Here is a 27,194-nt window from a genome sequence, read left to right as displayed (position 1 = left end):
GATGTCAGACCCTACCCGTAGACTGATGATGTCAGACCCTACCAGTAGACTGATGATGTCAGACCCTACCTGTAGACTGATGATGTCAGACCCTACCTGTAGACTGATGATGTCAGACCCTACCCGTAGACTGATGATGTCAGACCCTACCTGTAGACTGATGATGTCAGACCCTACCTGTAGACTGATGATGTCAGACCCTACCTGTAGACTGATGATGTCAGCGTCACTGTGTGTTATCTCCTCCATGATGCCCTTCTTCCTGTACTCCCAGTTGAGGGCCCAGGAGGGACAGTAGCCGTACAGCTGACGCGTTGTGTACTTATCGCACAGCACGTTGTAACACATCACTGTGAACATGGCTGGGAGAGGGAGGGAGGAGCAGGGAAGTGAGGGGGGGGGGGGGGATCTTTAAAACACCATCAACAACTCAATGGCATGCATCATGACGCATGTAGTACTGGCCCAGGAGTGATGAGTATCATTTCTGTCTTTATCTGTTGTGGTCTAGTCCTGTCTTTATCTGGTGTGGTCTAGTCCTGTCTCTCTGTCTTTATCTGTTGTGGTCTAGTCCTGTCTTTATCTGTTGTGGTCTAGTACTGTCTTTATCTGTTGTGGTCTAGTACTGTCTTTATCTGTTGTGGTCTAGTACTGTCTCTCTGTCTTTATCTGTTGTGGTCTAGTACTGTCTTTATCTGTTGTGGTCTAGTCCTGTCTCTCTGTCTTTATCTGGTGTGGTCTAGTGCTGTCTTTATCTGTTGTGGTCTAGTACTGTCTTTATCTGTTGTGGTCTAGTACTGTCTTTATCTGGTGTGGTCTAGTACTGTCTTTATCTGTTGTGGTCTAGTACTGTCTTTATCTGGTGTGGTCTAGTACTGTCTTTATCTGGTGTGGTCTAGTGCTGTCTTTATCTGTTGTGGTCTAGTACTGTCTTTATCTGTTGTGGTCTAGTACTGTCTTTATCTGGTGTGGTCTAGTACTGTCTTTATCTGTTGTGGTCTAGTACTGTCTTTATCTGGTGTGGTCTAGTACTGTCTTTATCTGTTGTGGTCTAGTACTGTCTTTATCTGTTGTGGTCTAGTACTGTCTTTATCTGTTGTGGTCTAGTACTGTCTCTCTGTCTATCTGTTGTTGATCTGTTGTGGTCTAGTACTGCCTTTTGTCTATGTCTGTTTTGGTGACTGTTTTCAATAGTAGACTAGTTGCTGTGTGAACTGCTGACTGCTATTAACTTGCAGATGATTGTTAACACATCAACCAGGATCAAGGGGCCGGGGAATGTGTGACTGCATTGGAGAGGGAATGGTTTCTCCTCTCCTAGGCAATTCGTCCCGGGAGGTGTGCGCTTCACCTTTTCAAGGCAATTAGCAATTAGTATTAGTACTTCAGTCTCCCCTGTTTTGTCAGCTGCGGTCGTGTCGCAGAACTAAGACCATCGCCAAAACAAAGACGTTTCTGCCGAGCTGTTCGACGAAGGACAGAGGAAGGCTCCACACCATTCTCTCACTTGAGTATCTTAACCTAGTGATTTTCAGAGGATCAATTGTTGCTCTTTTGTAGCTTTGTCAACTGTGTGTGTGTGTTTTCTAGACTTGTTTGCTACTCTCCCTGCAGGCTGTACAGACGCTCACCACCCACGTGGGATTCCTGGTCTCTGGTAGCAGTTGGAACTGCTGATCTGAGGTCCAGAACGCTGAGTTCATCTCAGCCTACGCTGCCCTTCAGTCCCTTGTATGTTTGTCCCTGATGGAGACATGGATCACCCCAGAGAACACTGCTAATCCAGCTGCTCTCTCGTCATCTGACTATGTTTTCTCTCATAGTCTGAGGATGGAGAGGATCTGCGTCTGCACCACGTACTCTCACTCCTGGTGTCCCCCAGGGCTCGGTTCTAGGCCCTCTCCTCTTTTCTACTATACACCAAGTCACTCAGCTCCATCATATCCTCACATGGTCTCTCCTATCATTGCTATGCAGATGACACTCAACTACTTTTCTCCATCCACCTTCTGACACCCAGGAGGCGACACACATCTCTTTGTGCCTGGCAGATATCTTAGGTTGGATGTCGGCCCATCACCTCAAAATCGACAAGAAGGTGATGCTCTTACTCCCGAGAAAGGCCTGCCTGCATCAAGACCTCTCATTCATGGTTGACAACTGCACGGTATCCCCCTCCCAGAGTGCAACTAACCTTGGCATGACCCTGGACAACAACCTACTCCTGCTGCTACTACTCCTGCTGCTACTGCTACTACTACTGATACTGCTGCTGATACTGATACTACTGCTGATACTACTACTACTGATCCTGCTGCTACTACTACTGCTACTACTACTGCTACTACTACTACTACTACTACTGCTACTACTGATACTACTACTACTGATACTGCTGCTGATACTGATACTACTGCTGATACTACTACTACTGATCCTGCTGCTACTACTGATACTACTGCTACTACTACTGATACTGATACTGATACTACTGCTGATACTACTACTACTGATACTGCTGCTACTACTGATACTACTGCTGATACTACTGCTACTACTACTGATGATACTACTGCTGATACTACTACTACTGCTGATACTACTACTACTGCTGATACAGCTGCTACTACTACTATTGATACTGCTACTACTACTGATACTGATACTGCTAATGCTGATACAGCTGCTAATACTACTACTGATACTGCTACTACTACTGATACTGATACTACTAATGCTGATACAGCTGCTACTACTACTGATACTGCTGCTACTACTACGGATACTGCTGCTACTACTACTACTACTACTACTGCTACTTCTACTGCTGCTACTACTACTGCTGATACTACTGCTGATACTACTGCTACTACTACTACTGATACTGCTGCTACTACTGATACTACTGTTGATACTACTGCTACTACTACTGCTGATACTACTGCTACTACTACTACTGATACTGCTGCTACTACTGATACTACTGCTGATACTACTACTACTGATACTGCTGCTACTACTTATACTACTACGACTGCTACTATTACTACTACTGCTGATACTGCTGCGACTACCGATACTACTGCTGATACTACTACTATAACTACTACTACTGATACGGCTGCTACTACTGATACTGCTGCTACTACTGATACTACTACTACAACTACTACTACTGATACTGCTGCTACTACTGATACTACTACTACAACTACTACTACCGATACTACTGCTGATACTACTACTACTACTATAACTACTACTACTGATACGGCTGCTACTACTGATACTGCTGCTACTATTGCTACTACTACTACAACTACTACTACTGATACTGCTGCTACTACCAATACTACTGCTGATACTACTACTATAACTACTACTACTGATACGGCTGCTACTACTACTGATACTGCTACTACTACTGGTACTGCTACTACTGCTACTACTGATGCTGCTACTACTACTGATGCTGCTACTACTACTACTGATACTGCTACTACTACTGATACTGCTACTACTACTGATACTGCTACTACTGCTACTACTGATACTGCTACTACTACTGATGCTGCTACTACTACTGATACTGCTACTACTGCTACTACTACTGATACTGCTACTACTACTGATACTGCTACTACTACTGATACTACTGCTGATACTACTATTACTACTGATACTGCTGCTACTACTGATACTACTGCTGATACTACTATTACTACTGATACTGCTGCTACTACTGATACTACTGCTGATACTACTATTACTACTGATACTGCTGCTACTACTGATACTACTGCTGATACTACTATTACTACTGATACTGCTGCTACTACTGATACTACTGCTGATACTACTATTACTACTGATACTGCTACTACTACAACAACAACAATAACACTACTAGTTCTAATAACAATAGTAGATCAATCATTGCTATTCAGTGACAATAATAACTATTGAAGCTACCATTGGGACCAGTGGGTAGTAATGTCACAGCTACCATTGGGACCAGTGGGTAGTAATGTCACAGCTACCATTGGGACCAGTGGGTAGTAATGTTGTAGCTAGGAGGTAGTAATGTCGTAGCTACCATTGGGACCAGTGGGTAGTAATGTTGTAGCTACCATTAGGACCAGGGGGTAGTAATGTTGTAGCTACCTTTGGGACCAGTGGGTAGTAATGTTGTAGCTACCATTGGGACCAGGGGGTAGTAATGTTGTAGCTACCATTGGGACCAGTGGGTAGTAATGTCACAGCGACCATTGGGACCAGTGAGTAAGAATGTCGTAGCTACCATTGGGACCAGGGGGTAGTAATGTTGTAGCTACCATTGGGACCAGTGGGTAGTAATGTCACAGCTACCATTGGGACCAGTGGGTAGTAATGTTGTAGCCACCATTAGGACCAGTGGGTAGTAATGCCGTAGCTACCATTGGGACCAGGGGTAGTAATGTTGTAGCTACCATTGGGACCAGGGGATAGTAATGTTGTAGCTATCATTAGGACCAGTGGGTAGTAATGCCGTAGCTACCATTGGGACCAGGGGGTAGTAATGTTGTAGCTACCATTGGGACCAGTGGGTAGTAATGTCACAGCTACCATTGGGACCAGTGGGTAGTAATGTTGTAGCTACCATTGGGACCAGGGGGTAGTAATGTTGTAGCTGCCATTGGGACCAGTGGGTAGGGAGTTATCTTGAAGTACCTGTTGGGGTCATTGGGTCTCGCTCCTTCAAGGTGATCCAAGGTCTCTGGGGGAGTTGTTCTGGGTGCACTAAATAAATAAAGGACACAATTAACAAATTAACCTATTAATTAATTAACCAATTAACAAATTAACCAATTAACCAATTAACCAATTAACCGACTAACCAATTAACTAATTAACCAATTAACTAATTAACCACTTAACTAATTAACCAATTAACTAATTAACCAATTAACTACATGATTAATTAGAAGGAGACATTGGCGTTTAATGCTCTCTGGTTCAGGAGAAGACAATAAGACAATTCAGGTGTGGTGCTCCTATCAGGTTTATACCTAATGACTGCTTAAATTGGTATGAGCCGCGTCGATGGTTTTCCTGTGACGTGAATCGGTGGAAGCATTTACCATAGATGTAGTTCAACAGCCAATCTACCCGCTGGATTGTGGCATGTAGTCGTTCAACATTTTACCTGCTAGATTGTCGAGCATGTAGTTCAACAGGTTTCTGGTTCCATCTGATTCCTGGTACAGGTTGAGAATGTCTTGGGACAAAGGGTTACCTGCACAGAGATAACCTATTATTAATGCTTATGATATTGTATCTATCTAATACTGTGGTTACCTGCACAACAGATAGACTAGGATTACCTGCAGAGGCAATTTATCCAAACCATAAGCTTTCTTTTATTTTTTACATTATTATTAGCTTTTGTTACTCGCCATTAAAATCAATGATGTTGATAATCAATATGAATTGTGATTAACCTTTAAAACAAATACATACCTTTCAACCCCAGTGATTGTAACTGGAAAAGCCGCCCGAGTTCGTAAGGTAAAACTCGTAAAAGATTGTTGTTTAAAAGCAATTCCCTGGAGAATAAGTGATAGGAGAAACAGTTGAACATTTTTTAAATTTTAAAATAAATCTGAGGGTAGAATTGACTGAATAGAGAACGGGACTAAAACCAGCCATCCCTGCCTCGCATCATCATGGTGATCCCAGTGGGAACTGAACCCACAACCTTAGCATTACCAGCACCACTTCAGGACCACCACATGGGAGCTCTTACCTGAGACACACCATGTTTCCGAGTTCGGCGGGCAGGCTCCGGAGCTTATTGGAGGACAGGTTCAAGTAGATGAGGTGTGGCAGCTTGCCGATGTCAGGCGGGATGCGACTCAGATTGTTGTCGTTGATATGTAGAGCCGTCAAGTGAGTGAGGGTCCAGAGAGAGCAGCTCAGACTCCTGACCCGACCTGAAGAGGAGATCAACGAGATACTTGTTAGAGCTAAATGCTACAAATAAGGCTTACAATACTGCATTCTTCAGAGGACAGATAATTTGTTTTCATTAGCTTTTTTCAAACTGTCTGTCTTTTTCTGATTGACAGACTGATTGACTGACTTAAGGCGCAGCCAAACTGATCAGTGGAGAACTGACATCAAATGAGAATGGATGAATTATGGTCTGTGGACCCTACACGTGTCCTCTTTTGTAATTGGCTAACTTCTAAATAGACCTATCAAAAAAAGCTCAACTCATTTTAACATTTTGTCTGTGAAAACTGAGGGACATTTTCTGGATAGGGACGTGTAATCTCCGCTGACCATCAACGTACAAGTCCCATTGAGAAAGCAATGGAAATCACAGATACGGATGAAATCAAAGTGTCAGTTTGGACTGACCAGGGAAGGTAACTGACCTGATATCTCCAGCTGACTGACTGACTGACCAGGGAAGGTAACTGACCTGATATCTCCAGCTGACTGACTGACTGACCAGGGAAGGTAACTGACCTGATATCTCCAGCTGACTGACTGACTGACCAGGGAAGGTAACTGACCTGATATCTCCAGCAGACTGACTGACTGACCAGGGAAGGTAACTGACCTGATATCTCCAGCTGACTGACTGACTGACCAGGGAAGGTAACTGACCTGATATCTCCAGCTGACTGACTGACTGACTGACCAGGGAAGGTAACTGACCTGATATCTCCAGCTGACTAGGGAAGGTAACTGACCTGATATCTCCAGCTGACTAGGGAAGGTAACTGACCTGATATCTCCAGCTGACTAGGGAAGGTAACTGACCTGATATCTCCAGCTGACTAGGGAAGGTAACTGACCTGATATCTCCAGCTGACTAGGGAAGGTAACTGACCTGATATCTCCAGCTGACTAGGGAAGGTAACTGACCTGATATCTCCAGCTGACTGACTGACCAGGGAAGGTAACTGACTTGATATCTCCAGCTGACTGACTGACCAGGGAAGGTAACTGACCTAATATCTCCAGGTGACTGACTGACCAGGGAAGGTAACTGACCTGATATCTCCAGCTGACTGACTGACCAGGGAAGGTAACTGAACTGATATTTCCAGCTGACTGCTGACTAGGGAAGGTAACTGAACTGATATCTCCAGCTGACTAGGGAAGGTAACTGACCTGATATCTCCAGCAGACTGCTGACCAGGGAAGGTAACTGACCTGATATCTCCAGCTGACTGGGGAAGGTAACTGACCTGATATCTCCAGCTGACCGGGGAAGGTAACTGACCTGATATCTCCAGCTGACCGGGAAGGTAACTGACCTGATATCTACAGCTGACTAGGGAAGGTAACTGACCTGATATCTCCAGCTGACCGGGAAAGGTAACTGACCTGATATCTCCAGCTGACCGGGGAAGGTAACTGACCTGATATCTCCAGCTGACCGGGGAAGGTAACTGACCTGATATCTCCAGCTGACCGGGGAGGGTAACTGACCTGATATCTCCAGCTGACCGGGGAAGGTAACTGACCTGATATCTCCAGCTGACTAGGGAAGGTAACTGACCTAATATCTCCAGCTGACTAGGGAAGGTAACTGACCTGATATCTCCAGCTGACCGGGGAAGGTAACTGACCTGATATCTCCAGCTGACCGGGGAAGGTAACTGACCTGATCTCTCCAACTAACTGGTTGACTGACTACCTGACTGACTGACCAGGGAAGGTAAGTGACCTGATATCTCCAGCTGACTGACTGACCAGGAAAGGTAACTGACCTGATATCTCCAGCTGACTGCTGACCAGGGAAGGTAACTGACCTGATATCTCCAGCTGACTAGGGAAGGTAGCTGACCTGATATCTCCAGCTGACTAGGGAAGGTAACTGACCTGATATCTCCAGCTGACTGGTTGACTGACTCCCTGACTGACTGACCAGGGAAGGTAACTGACCTGATATCTCCAACTAACCAGGGAAGGTAACTGACCTGATATCTCCAGCTGACCAGGGAAGGTAACTGACCTGATATCTCCAACTGACCAGGGAAGGTAACTGATCTGATATCTCCAACTGACCAGGGAAGGTAACTGACCTGATATCTCCAGCTGACTGACTGACTAGGGAAGGTAACTGACCTGATATCTCCAGCTGACTAGGGAAGGTAACTGACCTGATATCTCCAGCTGACTGACCAGGGAAGGTAACTGACCTAATATCTCCAGCTGACTGACTGACCAGGGAAGGTAACTGACCTGATATCTCCAGCAGACTGACTGACCAGGGAAGGTAACTGAACTGATATCTCCAGCTGACTGCTGACCAGGGAAGGTAACTGACCCGATATCTCCAGCTGACTAGGGAAGGTAACTGAACTGATATCTCCAGCTGACTAGGGAAGGTAACTGACCTGATATCTCCAGCAGACTTCTGACCAGGGAAGGTAACTGACCTGATATCTCCAGCTGACTGACGGACCAGGGAAGGTAACTGACCTGATATCTCCAGCTGACTAGGGAAGGTAACTGACCTGATATCTCCAGCTGACCGGGGAAGGTAACTGACCTGATATCTCCAGCTGACCGGGGAAGGTAACTGACCTGATATCTCCAGCTGACTAGGGAAGGTAACTGACCTGATATCTCCAGCTGACCGGGAAAGGTAACTGACCTGATATCTCCAGCTGACCGGGGAAGGTAACTGACCTTATATCTCCAGCTGACCGGGGAAGGTAACTGACCTGATATCTCCAGCTGACTAGGGAAGGTAACTGACCTGATATCTCCAGCTGACCGGGGAAGGTAACTGACCTGATATCTCCAGCTGACCGGGGAAGGTAACTGACCTGATATCTCCAGCTGACCCGGGAAGGTAACTGACCTGATATCTCCAGCTGACCGGGGAAGGTAACTGACCTGATATCTCCAGCTGACCGGGGAAGGTAACTGACCTGATATCTCCAGCTGACTAGGGAAGGTAACTGACCTGATATCTCCAGCTGACCGGGAAAGGTAACTGACCTGATATCTCCAGCTGACCGGGGAAGGTAACTGACCTGATATCTCCAGCTGACCGGGGAAGGTAACTGACCTGATATCTCCAGCTGACTAGGGAAGGTAACTGACCTGATATCTCCAGCTGACCGGGGAAGGTAACTGACCTGATATCTCCAGCTGACCGGGGAAGGTAACTGACCTGATATCTCCAGCTGACCGGGGAAGGTAACTGACCTGATCTCTCCAACTAACTGGTTGACTGACTACCTGACTGACTTACCAGGGAAGGTAACTGACCTGATATCTCCAGCTGACCGGGGAAGGTAACTGACCTGATATCTCCAGCTGACCGGGGAAGGTAACTGACCTGATATCTCCATCTGACTAGGGAAGGTAACTGACCTGATATCTCCAGCTGACCGGGAAAGGTAACTGAGCTGATATCTCCAGCTGACCGGGGAAGGTAACTGACCTGATATCTCCAGCTGACCGGGGAAGGTAACTGACCTGATATCTCCAGCTGACCGGGGAAGGTAACTGACCTGATATCTCCAGCTGACTAGGGAATGTAACTGACCTGATATCTCCAGCTGACCGGGGAAGGTAACTGACCTGATATCTCCAGCTGACCGGGGAAGGTAACTGACCTGATCTCTCCAACTAACTGGTTGACTGACTACCTGACTGACTGACCAGGGAAGGTAACTGACCTGATATCTCCAGCTGACTAGGGAAGGTAACTGACCTGATATCTCCAGCTGACTAGGGAAGGTAACTGACCTGATATCTCCAGCTGACTGACTGACCAGGGAAGGTAACTGACCTGATATCTCCAGCTGACTGACTGACCAGGGAAGGTAACTGACCTGATATCTCCAGCTGACTAGGGAAGGTAACTGACCTGATATCTCCAGCTGACTAGGGAAGGTAACTGACCTGATATCTCCAGCTGACTAGGGGAGGTAACTGACCTGATATCTCCAGCTGACTGACTGACCAGGGAAGGTAACTGACCTGATATCTCCAGCTGACCAGGGAAGGTAACTGACCTGATATCTCCAGCTGACTAGGGAAGGTAACTGACCTGATATCTCCAGCTGACTAGGGAAGGTAACTGACCTGATATCTCCAGCTGACTGACTGACCAGGGAAGGTAACTGACTTGATATCTCCAGCTGACTGACTGACCAGGGAAGGTAACTGACCTAATATCTCCAGCTGACTGACTGACCAGGGAAGGTAACTGACCTGATATCTCCAGCAGACTGACTGACCAGGGAAGGTAACTGAACTGATATCTCCAGCTGACTGCTGACCAGGGAAGGTAACTGACCTGATATCTCCAGCTGACTAGGGAAGGTAACTGAACTGATATCTCCAGCTGACTAGGGAAGGTAACTGACCTGATTTCTCCAGCAGACTGCTGACCAGGGAAGGTAACTGACCTGATATCTCCAGCTGACTGACTGACCAGGGAAGGTAACTGACCTGATATCTCCAGCTGACTAGGGAAGGTAACTGACCTGATACATCCAGCTGACCGGGGAAGGTAACTGACCTGATATCTCCAGCTGACCGGGGAAGGTAACTGACCTGATATCTCCAGCTGACCGGGGAAGGTAACTGACCTGATATCTCCAGCTGACTAGGGAAGATAACTGACCTGATATCTCCAGCTGACCGGGAAAGGTAACTGACCTGATATCTCCAGCTGACCGGGGAAGGTAACTGACCTGATATCTCCAGATGACCGGGGAAGGTAACTGACCTGATATCTCCAGCTGACCAGGGAAGGTAACAGACCTGATATCTCCAGCTGACTAGGGAAGGTAACTGACCTGATATCTCCAGCTGACTAGGGAAGGTAACTGACCTGATATCTCCAGCTGACCGGGGAAGGTAACTGACCTGATATCTCCAGCTGACCGGGGAAGGTAACTGACCTGATCTCTCCAACTAACTGGTTGACTGACTACCTGACTGACTGACCAGGGAAGGTAACTGACCTGATATCTCCAGCTGACTAGGGAAGGTAACTGACCTGATATCTCCAGCTGACTAGGGAAGGTAACTGACCTGATATCTCCAGCTGACTGACTGACCAGGGAAGGTAACTGACCTGATATCTCCAGCTGACTGACTGACCAGGGAAGGTAACTGACCTGATATCTCCAGCTGACTAGGGAAGGTAACTGACCTGATATCTCCAGCTGACTAGGGAAGGTAACTGACCTGATATCTCCAGCTGACTAGGGGAGGTAACTGACCTGATATCTCCAGCTGACTGACTGACCAGGGAAGGTAACTGACCTGATATCTCCAGCTGACCAGGGAAGGTAACTGACCTGATATCTCCAGCTGACTAGGGAAGGTAACTGACCTGATATCTCCAGCTGACTAGGGAAGGTAACTGACCTGATATCTCCAGCTGACTGACTGACCAGGGAAGGTAACTGACTTGATATCTCCAGCTGACTGACTGACCAGGGAAGGTAACTGACCTAATATCTCCAGCTGACTGACTGACCAGGGAAGGTAACTGACCTGATATCTCCAGCAGACTGACCAGGGAAGGTAACTGAACTGATATCTCCAGCTGACTGCTGACCAGGGAAGGTAACTGACCTGATATCTCCAGCTGACTAGGGAAGGTAACTGAACTGATATCTCCAGCTGACTAGGGAAGGTAACTGACCTGATATCTCCAGCAGACTGCTGACCAGGGAAGGTAACTGACCTGATATCTCCAGCTGACTGACTGACCAGGGAAGGTAACTGACCTGATATCTCCAGCTGACTAGGGAAGATAACTGACCTGATATATCCAGCTGACCGGGGAAGGTAACTGACCTGATATCTCCAGCTGACCGGGGAAGGTAACTGACATGATATCTCCAGCTGCCCGGGGAAGGTAACTGACCTGATATCTCCAGCTGACTAGGGAAGGTAACTGACCTGATATCTCCAGCTGACCGGGAAAGGTAACTGACCTGATATCTCCAGCTGACCGGGGAAGGTAACTGACCTGATATCTCCAGCTGACCGGGGAAGGTAACTGACCTGATATCTCCAGCTGACCGGGGAAGGTAACTGACCTGATATCTCCAGCTGACTAGGTAAGGTAACTGACCTGATATCTCCAGCTGACCGGGGAAGGTAACTGACCAGATTTCTCGAGCTGACCGGGGAAGGTAACTGACCTGATCTCTCCAACTAACTGGTTGACTGACTACCTGACTGACTGACCAGGGAAGATAACTGACCTAATATCTCCAGCTGACTAGGGAAGGTAACTGACCTGATATCTCCAGCTGACTAGGGAAGGTAACTGACCTGATATCTCCAGCTGACTGACTGACCAGGGAAGGTAACTGACCTGATATCTCCAGCTGACTGACTGACCAGGAAAGGTAACTGACCTGATATCTCCAGCTGACTGCTGACCAGGGAAGGTAACTGACCTGATATCTCCAGCTGACTAGGGAAGGTAGCTGACCTGATATCTCCAGCTGACTAGGGAAGGTAACTGACCTGATATCTCCAGCTGACTGGTTGACTGACTCCCTGACTGACTGACCAGGGAAGGTAACTGACCTGATATCTCCAACTAACCAGGGAAGGTAACTGACCTGATATCTCCAGCTGACCAGGGAAGGTAACTGACCTGATATCTCCAACTGACCAGGGAAGGTAACTGACCTGATATCTCCAACTGACCAGGGAAGGTAACTGACCTGATATCTCCAGCTGACCAGGGAAGGTAAATTACCTGATATCTCCAACTGACCAGGGAAGGTAACTGACCTGATATCTCCAACTGACCAGGGAAGGTAACTGACCTGATATCTCCAGCTGACTGACTGACTAGGGAAGGTAACTGACCTGATATCTCCAGCTGACTGACTGACTAGGGAAGGTAACTGACCTGATATCTCCAGCTGACTAGGGAAGGTAACTGACCTGATATCTCCAGATGACTGACTGACTGACCAGGGAAGGTAACTGACCTGATATCTCCAGCTGACTGACTGACTGACCAGGGAAGGTAACTGACCTGATATCTCCAGCTGACTGACTGACTGACCAGGGAAGGTAACTGACCTGATATCTCCAGCTGACTAGGGAAGGTAACTGACCTGATATCTCCAGCTGACTAGGGAAGGTAACTGACCTGATATCTCCAGCTGACTAGGGAAGGTAACTGACCTGATATCTCCAGCTGACTAGGGAAGGTAACTGACCTGATATCTCCAGCTGACTAGGGAAGGTAACTGACCTCATATCTCCAGCTGACTAGGGAAGGTTACTGACCTGATATCTCCAGCTGACTAGGGAAGGTAACTGACCTGATATCTCCAGCTGACTGACTGACTGACCAGGGAAGGTAACTGACCTGATATCTCCAGCTGACTGACAGACCAGGGAAGGTAACTGACCTGATATCTCCAACTGACTGACTGACCAGGGAAGGTAACTGACCTGATATCTCCAGCTGACTGACTGACCAGGGAAGGTAACTGACCTGATATCTCCAACTGACTGACTGACCAGGGAAGGTAACTGACCTGATATCTCCAGCTGACTGACTGACCAGGGAAGGTAACTGACCTGACATCTCCAGCTGACTGACTGACCAGGGAAGGTAACTGACCTGATATCTCCAGCTGACTAGGGAAGGTAACTGACCTGATATCTCCAGCTGACTAGGGAAGGTAACTGACCTGATATCTCCAGCTGACTAGGGGAGGTAACTGACCTGATTTCTCCAGCTGACTGACTGACCAGGGAAGGTAACTGACCTGATATCTACAGCTGACCGGTTGACTGACTACCTGACTGACTGACCAGGGAAGGTAACTGACCTGATATCTCCAACTGACTGACTGACCAGGGAAGGTAACTGACCTGATATCTCCAGCTGACTGACTGACCAGGGAAGGTAACTGACCTGATATCTCCAGCTGACTGACTGACCAGGGAAGGTAACTGACCTGATATCTCCAGCTGACTAGGGAAGGTAACTGACCTGATATCTCCAGCTGACTAGGGAAGGTAACTGACCTGATATCTCCAGCTGACTAGGGGAGGTAACTGACCTGATATCTCCAGCTGACTAGGGAAGGTAACTGACCTGATATCTCCAGCTGACTAGGGAAGGTAACTGACCTGATATCTCCAGCTGACTGACTGACCAGGGAAGGTAACTGACTTGATATCTCCAGCTGACTGACTGACCAGGGAAGGTAACTGACCTAATATCTCCAGCTGACTGACTGACCCGGGAAGGTAACTGACCTGATATCGCCAGCTGACTAGGGAAGGTAACTGACCTGATATCTCCAGCTGACTAGGGAAGGTAACTGACCTGATATCTCCAGCTGACTAGGGGAGGTAACTGACCTGATATCTACAGCTGACTGACTGACCAGGGAAGGTAACTGACCTGATATCTACAGCTGACCGGTTGACTGACTACCTGACTGACTGACCAGGGAAGGTAACTGACCTGATATCTCCAACTGACTGACTGACCAGGGAAGGTAACTGACCTGATATCTCCAGCTGACTGACTGACCAGGGAAGGTAACTGACCTGATATCTCCAGCTGACTGACTGACCAGGGAAGGTAACTGACCTGATATCTCCAGCTGACTAGGGAAGGTAACTGACCTGATATCTCCAGCTGACTGACTGACTGACCAGGGAAGGTAACTGACCTGATATCTCCAGCTGACTGACTGACTAGGGAAGGTAACTGACCTGATATCTCCAGCTGACTGACTGACTAGGGAAGGTAACTGACCTGATATCTCCAGCTGACTAGGGAAGGTAACTGACCTGATATCTCCAGATGACTGACTGACTGACCAGGGAAGGTAACTGACCTGATATCTCCAGCTGACTGACTGACTGACCATGGAAGGTAACTGACCTGATATCTCCAACTGACTGACTGACCAGGGAAGGTAACTGACCTGATATCTCCAGCTGACTGACTGACCAGGGAAGGTAACTGACCTGATATCTCCAACTGACTGACTGACCAGGGAAGGTAACTGACCTGATATCTCCAGCTGACTGACTGACCAGGGAAGGTAACTGACCTGACATCTCCAGCTGACTGACTGACCAGGGAAGGTAACTGACCTGATATCTCCAGCTGACTAGGGAAGGTAACTGACCTGATATCTCCAGCTGACTAGGGAAGGTAACTGACCTGATATCTCCAGCTGACTAGGGGAAGTAACTGACCTGATATCTCCAGCTGACTGACTGACCAGGGAAGGTAACTGACCTGATATCTACAGCTGACTGACTGACCAGGGAAGGTAACTGACCTGATATCTCCAGCTGACTGACTGACCAGGGAAGGTAACTGACCTGATATCTCCAGCTGACTAGGGAAGGTAACTGACCTGATATCTCCAGCTGACTGACTGACCAGGGAAGGTAACTGACCTGATATCTCCAGCTGACCAGCGAAGGTAACTGACCTGATATCTCCAGCTGACTGACTGACCAGGGAAGGTAACTGACCTGATATCTCCAGCTGACTGACTGACTGACCAGGGAAGGTAACTGACCTGATATCTCCAGCTGACTGACTGACTGACCAGGGAAGGTAACTGACCTGATATTTCCAGCTGACTGACTGACTGACCAGGGAAGGTAACTGACCTGATATCGCCAGCTGACTGACTGACTGACTAGGGAAGGTAACTGACCTGATATCTCCAGCTGACTGACTGACCAGGAAAGGTAACTGACCTGATATCTCCAGCTGACTGACTGACTGACCAGGGAAGGTAACTGACCTGATATCTCCAGCTGACTAGGGAAGGTAACTGACCTGATATCTCCAGCTGACTAGGGAAGGTAACTGACCTGATATCTCCAGCTGACTAGGGAAGGTAACTGACCTGATATCTCCAGCTGACTAGGGAAGGTAACTGACCTGATATCTCCAGCTGACTAGGGAAGGTAACTGACCTCATATCTCCAGCTGACTAGGGAAGGTTACTGACCTGATATCTCCAGCTGACTAGGGAAGGTAACTGACCTGATATCGCCAGCTGACTAGGGGAGGTAACTGACCTGATATCTCCAGCTGACTGACTGACCAGGGAAGGTAACTGACCTGATATCTACAGCTGACCGGTTGACTGACTACCTGACTGACTGACCAGGGAAGGTAACTGACCTGATATCTCCAACTGACTGACTGACCAGGGAAGGTAACTGACCTGATATCTCCAGCTGACTGACTGACCAGGGAAGGTAACTGACCTGATATCTCCAGCTGACTGACTGACCAGGGAAGGTAACTGACCTGATATCTCCAGCTGACTAGGGAAGGTAACTGACCTGATATCTCCAGCTGACTAGGGAAGGTAACTGACCTGATATCTCCAGCTGACTAGGGGAGGTAACTGACCTGATATCTCCAGCTGACTAGGGAAGGTAACTGACCTGATATCTCCAGCTGACTAGGGAAGGTAACTGACCTGATATCTCCAGCTGACTGACTGACCAGGGAAGGTAACTGACTTGATATCTCCAGCAGACTGACTGACCAGGGAAGGTAACTGAACTGATATCTCCAGCTGACTGCTGACCAGGGAAGGTAACTGACCTGATATCTCCAGCTGACTAGGGAAGGTAACTGAACTGATATCTCCAGCTGACTAGGGAAGGTAACTGACCTGATATCTCCAGCAGACTGCTGACCAGGGAAGGTAACTGACCTGATATCTCCAGCTGACTGACTGACCAGGGAAGGTAACTGACCTGATATCTCCAGCTGACTAGGGAAGGTAACTGACCTGATATATCCAGCTGACCGGGGAAGGTAACTGACCTGATATCTCCAGCTGACCGGGGAAGGTAACTGACCTGATATCTCCAGCTGACCGGGGAAGGTAACTGACCTGATATCTCCACCTGACTAGGGAAGGTAACTGACCTGATATCTCCAGCTGACCGGGAAAGGTAACTGACCTGATATCTCCAGCTGACCGGGGAAGGTAACTGACCTGATATCTCCAGCTGACCGGGGAAGGTAACTGACCTGATATCTCCAGCTGACCGGGGAAGGTAACTGACCTGATATCTCCAGCTGACTAGGGAAGGTAACTGACCTGATATCTCCAGCTGACCGGGGAAGGTAACTGACCTGATATCTCCAGCTGACCGGGGAAGGTAACTGACCTGATATCTCCAGCTGACCGGGGAAGGTAACTGACCTGATCTCTCCAACTAACTGGTTGACTGACTTCCTGATGACTGACCAGGGAAGGTAACTGACCTGATATCTCCAGCTGACTGACTGACTGACCAGGGAAGGTAACTGACCTGATATCTCCAGCTGACTGACTGACTGACCAGGGAAGGTAACTGACCTGATATCTCCAGCTGACTGACTGACCAGGAAAGGTAACTGACCTGATATCTCCAGCTGACTGACTGACTGACCAGGGAAGGTAACTGACCTGATATCTCCAGCTGACTAGGGAAGGTAACTGACCTGATATCTCCAGCTGACTAGGGAAGGTAACTGACCTGATATCTCCAGCTGACTAGGGAAGGTAACTGACCTGATATCTCCAGCTGACTAGGGAAGGTAACTGACCTGATATCTCCAGCTGACTAGGGAAGGTAACTGACCTCATATCTCCAGCTGACTAGGGAAGGTTACTGACCTGATATCTCCAGCTGACTAGGGAAGGTAACTGACCTGATATCTCCAGCTGACTGACTGACTGACCAGGGAAGGTAACTGACCTGATATCTCCAGCTGACTGACAGACCAGGGAAGGTAACTGACCTGATATCTCCAACTGACTGACTGACCAGGGAAGGTAACTGACCTGATATCTCCAGCTGACTGACTGACCAGGGAAGGTAACTGACCTGATATCTCCAACTGACTGACTGACCAGGGAAGGTAACTGACCTGATATCTCCAGCTGACTGACTGACCAGGGAAGGTAACTGACCTGACATCTCCAGCTTACTGACTGACCAGGGAAGGTAACTGACCTGATATCTCCAGCTGACTAGGGAAGGTAACTGACCTGATATCTCCAGCTGACTAGGGAAGGTAACTGACCTGATATCTCCAGCTGACTAGGGGAGGTAACTGACCTGATATCTCCAGCTGACTGACTGACCAGGGAAGGTAACTGACCTGATATCTACAGCTGACCGGTTGACTGACTACCTGACTGACTGACCAGGGAAGGTAACTGACCTGATATCTCCAACTGACTGACTGACCAGGGAAGGTAACTGACCTGATATCTCCAGCTGACTGACTGACCAGGGAAGGTAACTGACCTGATATCTCCAGCTGACTAGGGAAGGTAACTGACCTGATATCTCCAACTGACTAGGGAAGGTAACTGACCTGATATCTCCAGCTGACTAGGGGAGGTAACTGACCTGATATCTCCAGCTGACTAGGGAAGGTAACTGACCTGATATCTCCAGCTGACTAGGGAAGGTAACTGACCTGATATCTCCAGCTGACTGACTGACCAGGGAAGGTAACTGACTTGATATCTCCAGCTGACTGACTGACCAGGGAAGGTAACTGACCTAATATCTCCAGCTGACTGACTGACCAGGGAAGGTAACTGACCTGATATCTCCTGCAGACTGACTGACCAGGGAAGGTAACTGACCTGATATCTCCAGCTGACTGCTGGCCAGGGAAGGTAACTGACCTGATATCTCCAGCTGACTAGGGAAGGTAACTGAACTGATATCTCCAGCTGACTAGGGAAGGTAACTGACCTGATATCTCCAGCAGACTGCTGACCAGGGAAGGTAACTGACCTGATATCTCCAGCTGACTGACTGACCAGGGAAGGTAACTGACCTGATATCTCCAGCTGACTAGGGAAGGTAACTGACCTGATATATCCAGCTGACCGGGGAAGGTAACTGACCTGATATCTCCAGCTGACCGGGGAAGGTAACTGACCTGATATCTCCAGCTGACCGGGGAAGGTAACTGACCTGATATCTCCACCTGACTAGGGAAGGTAACTGACCTGATATCTCCAGCTGACCGGGAAAGGTAACTGACCTGATATCTCCAGCTGACCGGGGAAGGTAACTGACCTGATATCTCCAGCTGACCGGGGAAGGTAACTGACCTGATATCTCCAGCTGACCGGGGAAGGTAACTGACCTGATATCTCCAGCTGACTAGGGAAGGTAACTGACCTGATATCTCCAGCTGACCGGGGAAGGTAACTGACCTGATATCTCCAGCTGACTAGGGAAGGTAACTGACCTGATATCTCCAGCTGACTAGGGAAGGTAACTGACCTGATATCTCCAGCTGACTGACTGACCAGGGAAGGTAACTGACTTGATATCTCCAGCTGACTGACTGACCAGGGAAGGTAACTGACCTAATATCTCCAGCTGACTGACTGACCAGGGATGGTAACTGACCTGATATCTCCTGCAGACTGACTGACCAGGGAAGGTAACTGACCTGATATCTCCAGCTGACTGCTGACCAGGGAAGGTAACTGACCTGATATCTCCAGCTGACTAGGGAAGGTAACTGAACTGATATCTCCAGCTGACTAGTAAAGGTAACTGACCTGATATCTCCAGCAGACTGCTGACCAGGGAAGGTAACTGACCTGATATCTCCAGCTGACTGACTGACCAGGGAAGGTAACTGACCTGATATCTCCAGCTGACTAGGGAAGGTAACTGACCTGATATATCCAGCTGACCGGGGAAGGTAACTGACCTGATATCTCCAGCTGACCGGGGAAGGTAACTGACCTGATATCTCCAGCTGACCGGGGAAGGTAACTGACCTGATATCTCCACCTGACTAGGGAAGGTAACTGACCTGATATCTCCAGCTGACCGGGAAAGGTAACTGACCTGATATCTCCAGCTGACCGGGGAAGGTAACTGACCTGATATCTCCAGCTGACCGGGGAAGGTAACTGACCTGATATCTCCAGCTGACCGGGGAAGGTAACTGACCTGATATCTCCAGCTGACTAGGGAAGGTAACTGACCTGATATCTCCAGCTGACCGGGGAAGGTAACTGACCTGATATCTCCAGCTGACCGGGGAAGGTAACTGACCTGATATCTCCAGCTGACCGGGGAAGGTAACTGACCTGATCTCTCCAACTAACTGGTTGACTGACTTCCTGATGACTGACCAGGGAAGGTAACTGACCTGATATCTCCAGCTGACTAGGGAAGGTAACTGACCTGATATCTCCAGCTGACTAGGGAAGGTAACTGACCTGATATCTCCAGCTGACTGGGGAAGGTAACTGACCTGATCTCTCCAACTAACTGGTTGACTGACTACCTGACTGACTGACCAGGGAAGGTAACTGACCTGATATCTCCAGCTGACTAGGGAAGGTAACTGACCTGATATCTCCAGCTGACTAGGGAAGGTAACTGACCTGATATCTCCAGCTGACTGACTGACCAGGGAAGGTAACTGACCTGATATCTCCAGCTGACTGACTGACCAGGGAAGGTAACTGACCTGATATCTCCAGCTGACTAGGGAAGGTAGCTGACCTGATATCTCCAGCTGACTAGGGAAGGTAACTGACCTGATATCTCCAGCTGACTGGTTGACTGACTCCCTGACTGACTGACCAGGGAAGGTAACTGACCTGATATCTCCAACTAACCAGGGAAGGTAACTGACCTGATATCTCCAGCTGACCAGGGAAGGTAACTGACCTGATATCTCCAACTGACCAGGGAAGGTAACTGACCTGATATCTCCAACTGACCAGGGAAGGTAACTGACCTGATATCTCCAGCTGACTAGGGAAGGTAACTGACCTGATATCTCCAGCTGACTAGGGAAGGTAACTGACCTGATATCTCCAGCTGACTGGGGAAGGTAACTGACCTGATATCTCCAGCTGACTGAATGACTAGGGAAGGTAACTGACCTGATATCTCCAGCTGACTGGCTGACTAGGGAAGGTAACTGACCTGATATCTCCAGCTGACTAGGGAAGGTAACTGACCTGATATCTCCAGCTGACTGACTGACCAGGGAAGGTAACTGACCTGATATCTCCAACTGACCAGGGAAGGTAACTGACCTGATAACTCCAGCTGACTAGGGAAGGTAACTGAACTGATATCTCCAGCTGACTAGGGAAGGTAACTGACCTGATATCTCCAGCAGACTGCTGACCAGGGAAGGTAACTGACCTGATATCTCCAGCTGACCGGGGAATGTAACTGACCTGATATCTCCAGCTGACCGGGGAAGGTAACTGACCTGATCTCTCCAACTAACTGGTTGACTGACTTCCTGACGACTGACCAGGGAAGGTAACTGACCTGATATCTCCAGCTGACTAGGGAAGGTAACTGACCTGATATCTCCAGCTGACTAGGGAAGGTAACTGACCTGATATCTCCAGCTGACTGACTGACCAGGGAAGGTAACTGACCTGATATCTCCAGCTGACTGACTGACCAGGGAAGGTAACTGACCTGATATCTCCAGCTGACTAGGGAAGGTAGCTGACCTGATATCTCCAGCTGACTAGGGAAGGTAACTGACCTGATATCTCCAGCTGACTGGTTGACTGACTCCCTGACTGACTGACCAGGGAAGGTAACTGACCTGATATCTCCAGCTGACCAGGGAAGGTAACTGACCTGATATCTCCAACTGACCAGGGAAGGTAACTGACCTGATATCTCAAACTGACCAGGGAAGGTAACTGACCTGATATCTACAGCTGACTAGGGAAGGTAACTGACCTGATATCTCCAGCTGACTAGGGAAGGTAACTGACCTGATATCTCCAGCTGACTGGGGAAAGTAACTGACCTGATCTCTCCAACTAGCTGGTTGACTGACTACCTGACTGACTGACCAGGGAAGGTAACTGACCTGATATCTCCAGCTGACTACGGAAGGTAACTGACCTGATATCTCCAGCTGACTAGGGAAGGTAACTGACCTGATATCTCCAGCTGACTGACTGACCAGGGAAGGTAACTGACCTGATATCTCCAGCTGACTGACTGACCAGGGAAGGTAACTGACCTGATATCTCCAGCTGACTAGGGAAGGTAGCTGACCTGATATCTCCAGCTGACTAGGGAAGGTAACTGACCTGATATCTCCAGCTGACTGGTTGACTGACTCCCTGACTGACTGACCAGGGAAGGTAACTGACCTGATATCTCCAACTAACCAGGGAAGGTAACTGACCTGATATCTCCAGCTGACCAGGGAAGGTAACTGACCTGATATCTCCAACTGACCAGGGAAGGTAACTGACCTGATATCTCCAACTGACCAGGGAAGGTAACTGACCTGATATCTCCAGCTGACTGACTGACTAGGGAAGGAAACTGACCTGATATCTCCAGCTGACTGACTGACTAGGGAAGGTAACTGACCTGATATCTCCAGCTGACCAGGGAAGATAACTGACCTGATATCTCCAACTGACCAGGGAAGGTAACTGACCTGATATCTCCAACTGACCAGGGAAGGTAACTGACCTGATATCTCCAGCTGACCAGGGAAGGTAAATTACCTGATATCTCCAACTGACCAGGGAAGGTAACTGACCTGATATCTCCAACTGACCAGGGAAGGTAACTGACCTGATATCTCCAGCTGACTGAATGACTAGGGAAGGTAACTGACCTGATATCTCCAGCTGACTGACTGACTAGGGAAGGTAACTGACCTGATATCTCCAGCTGACTAGGGAAGGTAACTGACCTGATATCTCCAGCTGCCTGACTGACCAGGGAAGGTAACTGACCTGATATCTCCAACTGACCAGGGAAGGTAACTGACCTGATATCTCCAGCTGACTGACTGACTAGGGAAGGTAACTGACCTGATATCTCCAGCTGACTGACTGACTAGGGAAGGTAACTGACCTGATATCTCCAGCTGACCAGGGAAGATAACTGACCTGATATCTCCAACTGACCAGGGAAGGTAACTGACCTGATATCTCCAACTGACCAGGGAAGGTAACTGACCTGATATCTCCAGCTGACCAGGGAAGGTAAATTACCTGATATCTCCAACTGACCAGGGAAGGTAACTGACCTGATATCTCCAACTGACCAGGGAAGGTAACTGACCTGATATCTCCAGCTGACTGACTGACTAGGGAAGGTAACTGACCTGATATCTCCAGCTGACTGACTGACTAGGGAAGGTAACTGACCTGATATCTCCAGCTGACTAGGGAAGGTAACTGACCTGATATCTCCAGCTGACTGACTGACCAGGGAAGGTAACTGAACTGATATCTCCAGCTGACCAGGGAAGGTAACTGACCTGATATCTCCAGCTGACTGACTGACCAGGGAAGGTAACTGACCTGATATCTCCAGCTGACTGACTGACCAGGGAAGGTAACTGACCTGATATCTCCAGCTGACTAGGGAAGGTAACTGACCTGATATCTCCAGCTGACTAGGGAAGGTAACTGACCTGATATCTCCAGCTGACTAGGGAAGGTAACTGACCTGATATCTCCAGCTGACTGACTGACCAGGGAAGGTAACTGACCTGATATCTCCAGCTGACTGACTGACCAGGGAAGGTAACTGACCTGATATCTCCAGCTGACTAGGGAAGGTAGCTGACCTGATATCTCCAGCTGACTAGGGAAGGTAACTGACCTGATATCTCCAGCTGACTGGTTGACTGACTCCCTGACTGACTGACCAGGGAAGGTAACTGACCTGATATCTCCAGCTGACCAGGGAAGGTAACTGACCTGATATCTCCAACTGACCAGGGAAGGTAACTGACCTGATATCTCAAACTGACCAGGGAAGGTAACTGACCTGATATCTACAGCTGACTAGGGAAGGTAACTGACCTGATATCTCCAGCTGACTAGGGAAGGTAACTGACCTGATATCTCCAGCTGACTGGGGAAAGTAACTGACCTGATCTCTCCAACTAGCTGGTTGACTGACTACCTGACTGACTGACCAGGGAAGGTAACTGACCTGATATCTCCAGCTGACTACGGAAGGTAACTGACCTGATATCTCCAGCTGACTAGGGAAGGTAACTGACCTGATATCTCCAGCTGACTGACTGACCAGGGAAGGTAACTGACCTGATATCTCCAGCTGACTGACTGACCAGGGAAGGTAACTGACCTGATATCTCCAGCTGACTAGGGAAGGTAGCTGACCTGATATCTCCAGCTGACTAGGGAAGGTAACTGACCTGATATCTCCAGCTGACTGGTTGACTGACTCCCTGACTGACTGACCAGGGAAGGTAACTGACCTGATATCTCCAACTAACCAGGGAAGGTAACTGACCTGATATCTCCAGCTGACCAGGGAAGGTAACTGACCTGATATCTCCAACTGACCAGGGAAGGTAACTGACCTGATATCTCCAACTGACCAGGGAAGGTAACTGACCTGATATCTCCAGCTGACTGACTGACTAGGGAAGGAAACTGACCTGATATCTCCAGCTGACTGACTGACTAGGGAAGGTAACTGACCTGATATCTCCAGCTGACCAGGGAAGATAACTGACCTGATATCTCCAACTGACCAGGGAAGGTAACTGACCTGATATCTCCAACTGACCAGGGAAGGTAACTGACCTGATATCTCCAGCTGACCAGGGAAGGTAAATTACCTGATATCTCCAACTGACCAGGGAAGGTAACTGACCTGATATCTCCAACTGACCAGGGAAGGTAACTGACCTGATATCTCCAGCTGACTGAATGACTAGGGAAGGTAACTGACCTGATATCTCCAGCTGACTGACTGACTAGGGAAGGTAACTGACCTGATATCTCCAGCTGACTAGGGAAGGTAACTGACCTGATATCTCCAGCTGCCTGACTGACCAGGGAAGGTAACTGACCTGATATCTCCAACTGACCAGGGAAGGTAACTGACCTGATATCTCCAGCTGACTGACTGACTAGGGAAGGTAACTGACCTGATATCTCCAGCTGACTGACTGACTAGGGAAGGTAACTGACCTGATATCTCCAGCTGACCAGGGAAGATAACTGACCTGATATCTCCAACTGACCAGGGAAGGTAACTGACCTGATATCTCCAACTGACCAGGGAAGGTAACTGACCTGATATCTCCAGCTGACCAGGGAAGGTAAATTACCTGATATCTCCAACTGACCAGGGAAGGTAACTGACCTGATATCTCCAACTGACCAGGGAAGGTAACTGACCTGATATCTCCAGCTGACTGACTGACTAGGGAAGGTAACTGACCTGATATCTCCAGCTGACTGACTGACTAGGGAAGGTAACTGACCTGATATCTCCAGCTGACTAGGGAAGGTAACTGACCTGATATCTCCAGCTGACTGACTGACCAGGGAAGGTAACTGAACTGATATCTCCAGCTGACCAGGGAAGGTAACTGACCTGATATCTCCAGCTGACTGACTGACCAGGGAAGGTAACTGACCTGATATCTCCAGCTGACTGACTGACCAGGGAAGGTAACTGACCTGATATCTCCAGCTGACTAGGGAAGGTAACTGACCTGATATCTCCAGCTGACTAGGGAAGGTAACTGACCTGATATCTCCAGCTGACTAGGGAAGGTAACTGACCTGATATCTCCAGCTGACTGACTGACCAGGGAAGGTAACTGACCTGATATCTCCAGCTGACTAGGGAAGGTAACTGACCTGATATCTCCAGCTGACTAGGGAAGGTAACTGACCTGATATCTCCAGCTGACTAGGGAAGGTAACTGACCTGATATCTCCAGCTGACTAGGGAAGGTAACTGACCTGTTATCTACAGCTGACCAGGAAAGGTAACTGACCTGATATCTCCAGCTGACTGACTGACCAGGGAAGGTAACTGACCTGATATCTCCAACTGACCAGGGAAGGTAACTGACCTGATATCTCCAACTGACCAGGGAAGGTAACTGACCTGATATCTCCAGCTGACTGACTGACTAGGGAAGGTAACTGACCTGATATCTCCAGCTGACCAGGGAAGATAACTGACCTGATATCTCCAACTGACCAGGGAAGGTAACTGACCTGATATCTCCAACTGACCAGGGAAGGTAACTGACCTGATATCTCCAGCTGACCAGGGAAGGTAATCTACCTGATATCTCCAACTGACCAGGGAAGGTAACTGACCTGATATCTCCAACTGACCAGGGAAGGTAACTGACCTGATATCTCCAGCTGACTGACTGACTAGGGAAGGTAACTGACCTGATATCTCCAGCTGACTGACTGACTAGGGAAGGTAACTGACCTGATATCTCCAGCTGACTGACTGACCAGGGAAGGTAACTGACCTGATATCTCCAGCTGACCAGGGAAGGTATCTGACCTGATATCTCCAGCTGACTGACTGACCAGGGAAGGTAACTGACCTGATATCTCCAGCTGACCAGGGAAGGTAACTGACCTGATATCTCCAACTGACCAGGGAAGGTAACTGACCTGATATCTCCAGCTGACTGACTGACCAGGGAAGGTAACTGACCTGATATCTCCAGCTGACTGACTGACTGGGGAAGGTAACTGACCTGATATCTCCAACTGACTGACTGACCAGGGAAGGTAACTGACCTCGGCCCAGTGTGACTTTTTCCCGTTGGCTACCTCCTCGGCTGACATGATGGTGTATAGTCGACGAGGATCCGGGGGATCATAGTTTTCCTTTGGCATACCTGTTAATCTGAGGAACACGGACACCACCAGATCAGGTTAAAAGGCCTGGTAACACTAACACACCAGGTTAAAAGGCCTGGTAACACTAACAAACCAGGTGAAAAGGCCTGGTAACACTAACAAACCAGGTTAAAAGGCCTGGTAACACTAACAAACTAGGTTAAATGCCTAGTAGACAAACACCAAAGATTGAATTACACATGGTCTCTTGAGGTACCTGCTTTCTCTAGGGGATTTCATTCTAGGGGGGGATACTTGAAATTTCAGTTTGAGTGTGCAGAGCTGATTGTCAGTGAAACAGTTATGGGGAAAAGTTATTGAAAGCTATAGGAAAGTACCAGTCAGTAGCACTGTTGTAACCTTGACTGTGCCAGGTAGCCTAGTGGTTAGAGGAGGGAGGCAGGTTGCCTAGTGGTTAGAGGAGGGAGGCAGGTAGCCTAGTGGTTAGAAGAGGGAGGCAGGTAGCCTAGTGGTTAGAGG

The 27,194-nt window shown here is 48.5% G+C and overlaps 1 pseudogene; it reads right to left on the bottom strand.

The window, feature by feature from the left end:
* The window catches only part of LOC110525066, a 37,728-nt pseudogene extending 10,855 nt beyond the window's left edge, over positions 1-26,873 (bottom strand).
* Between the last annotated feature and the right edge of the window lie 321 nt (positions 26,874-27,194).

The sequence above is a fragment of the Oncorhynchus mykiss genome, chromosome 6, assembly GCF_013265735.2.
Source record: "Oncorhynchus mykiss isolate Arlee chromosome 6, USDA_OmykA_1.1, whole genome shotgun sequence".
Taxonomy (NCBI): domain Eukaryota; kingdom Metazoa; phylum Chordata; class Actinopteri; order Salmoniformes; family Salmonidae; genus Oncorhynchus; species Oncorhynchus mykiss.
The sequence above is the reverse complement of the archived record's forward strand: the minus strand, read 5'-3'. Positions and strand labels throughout refer to the sequence as shown.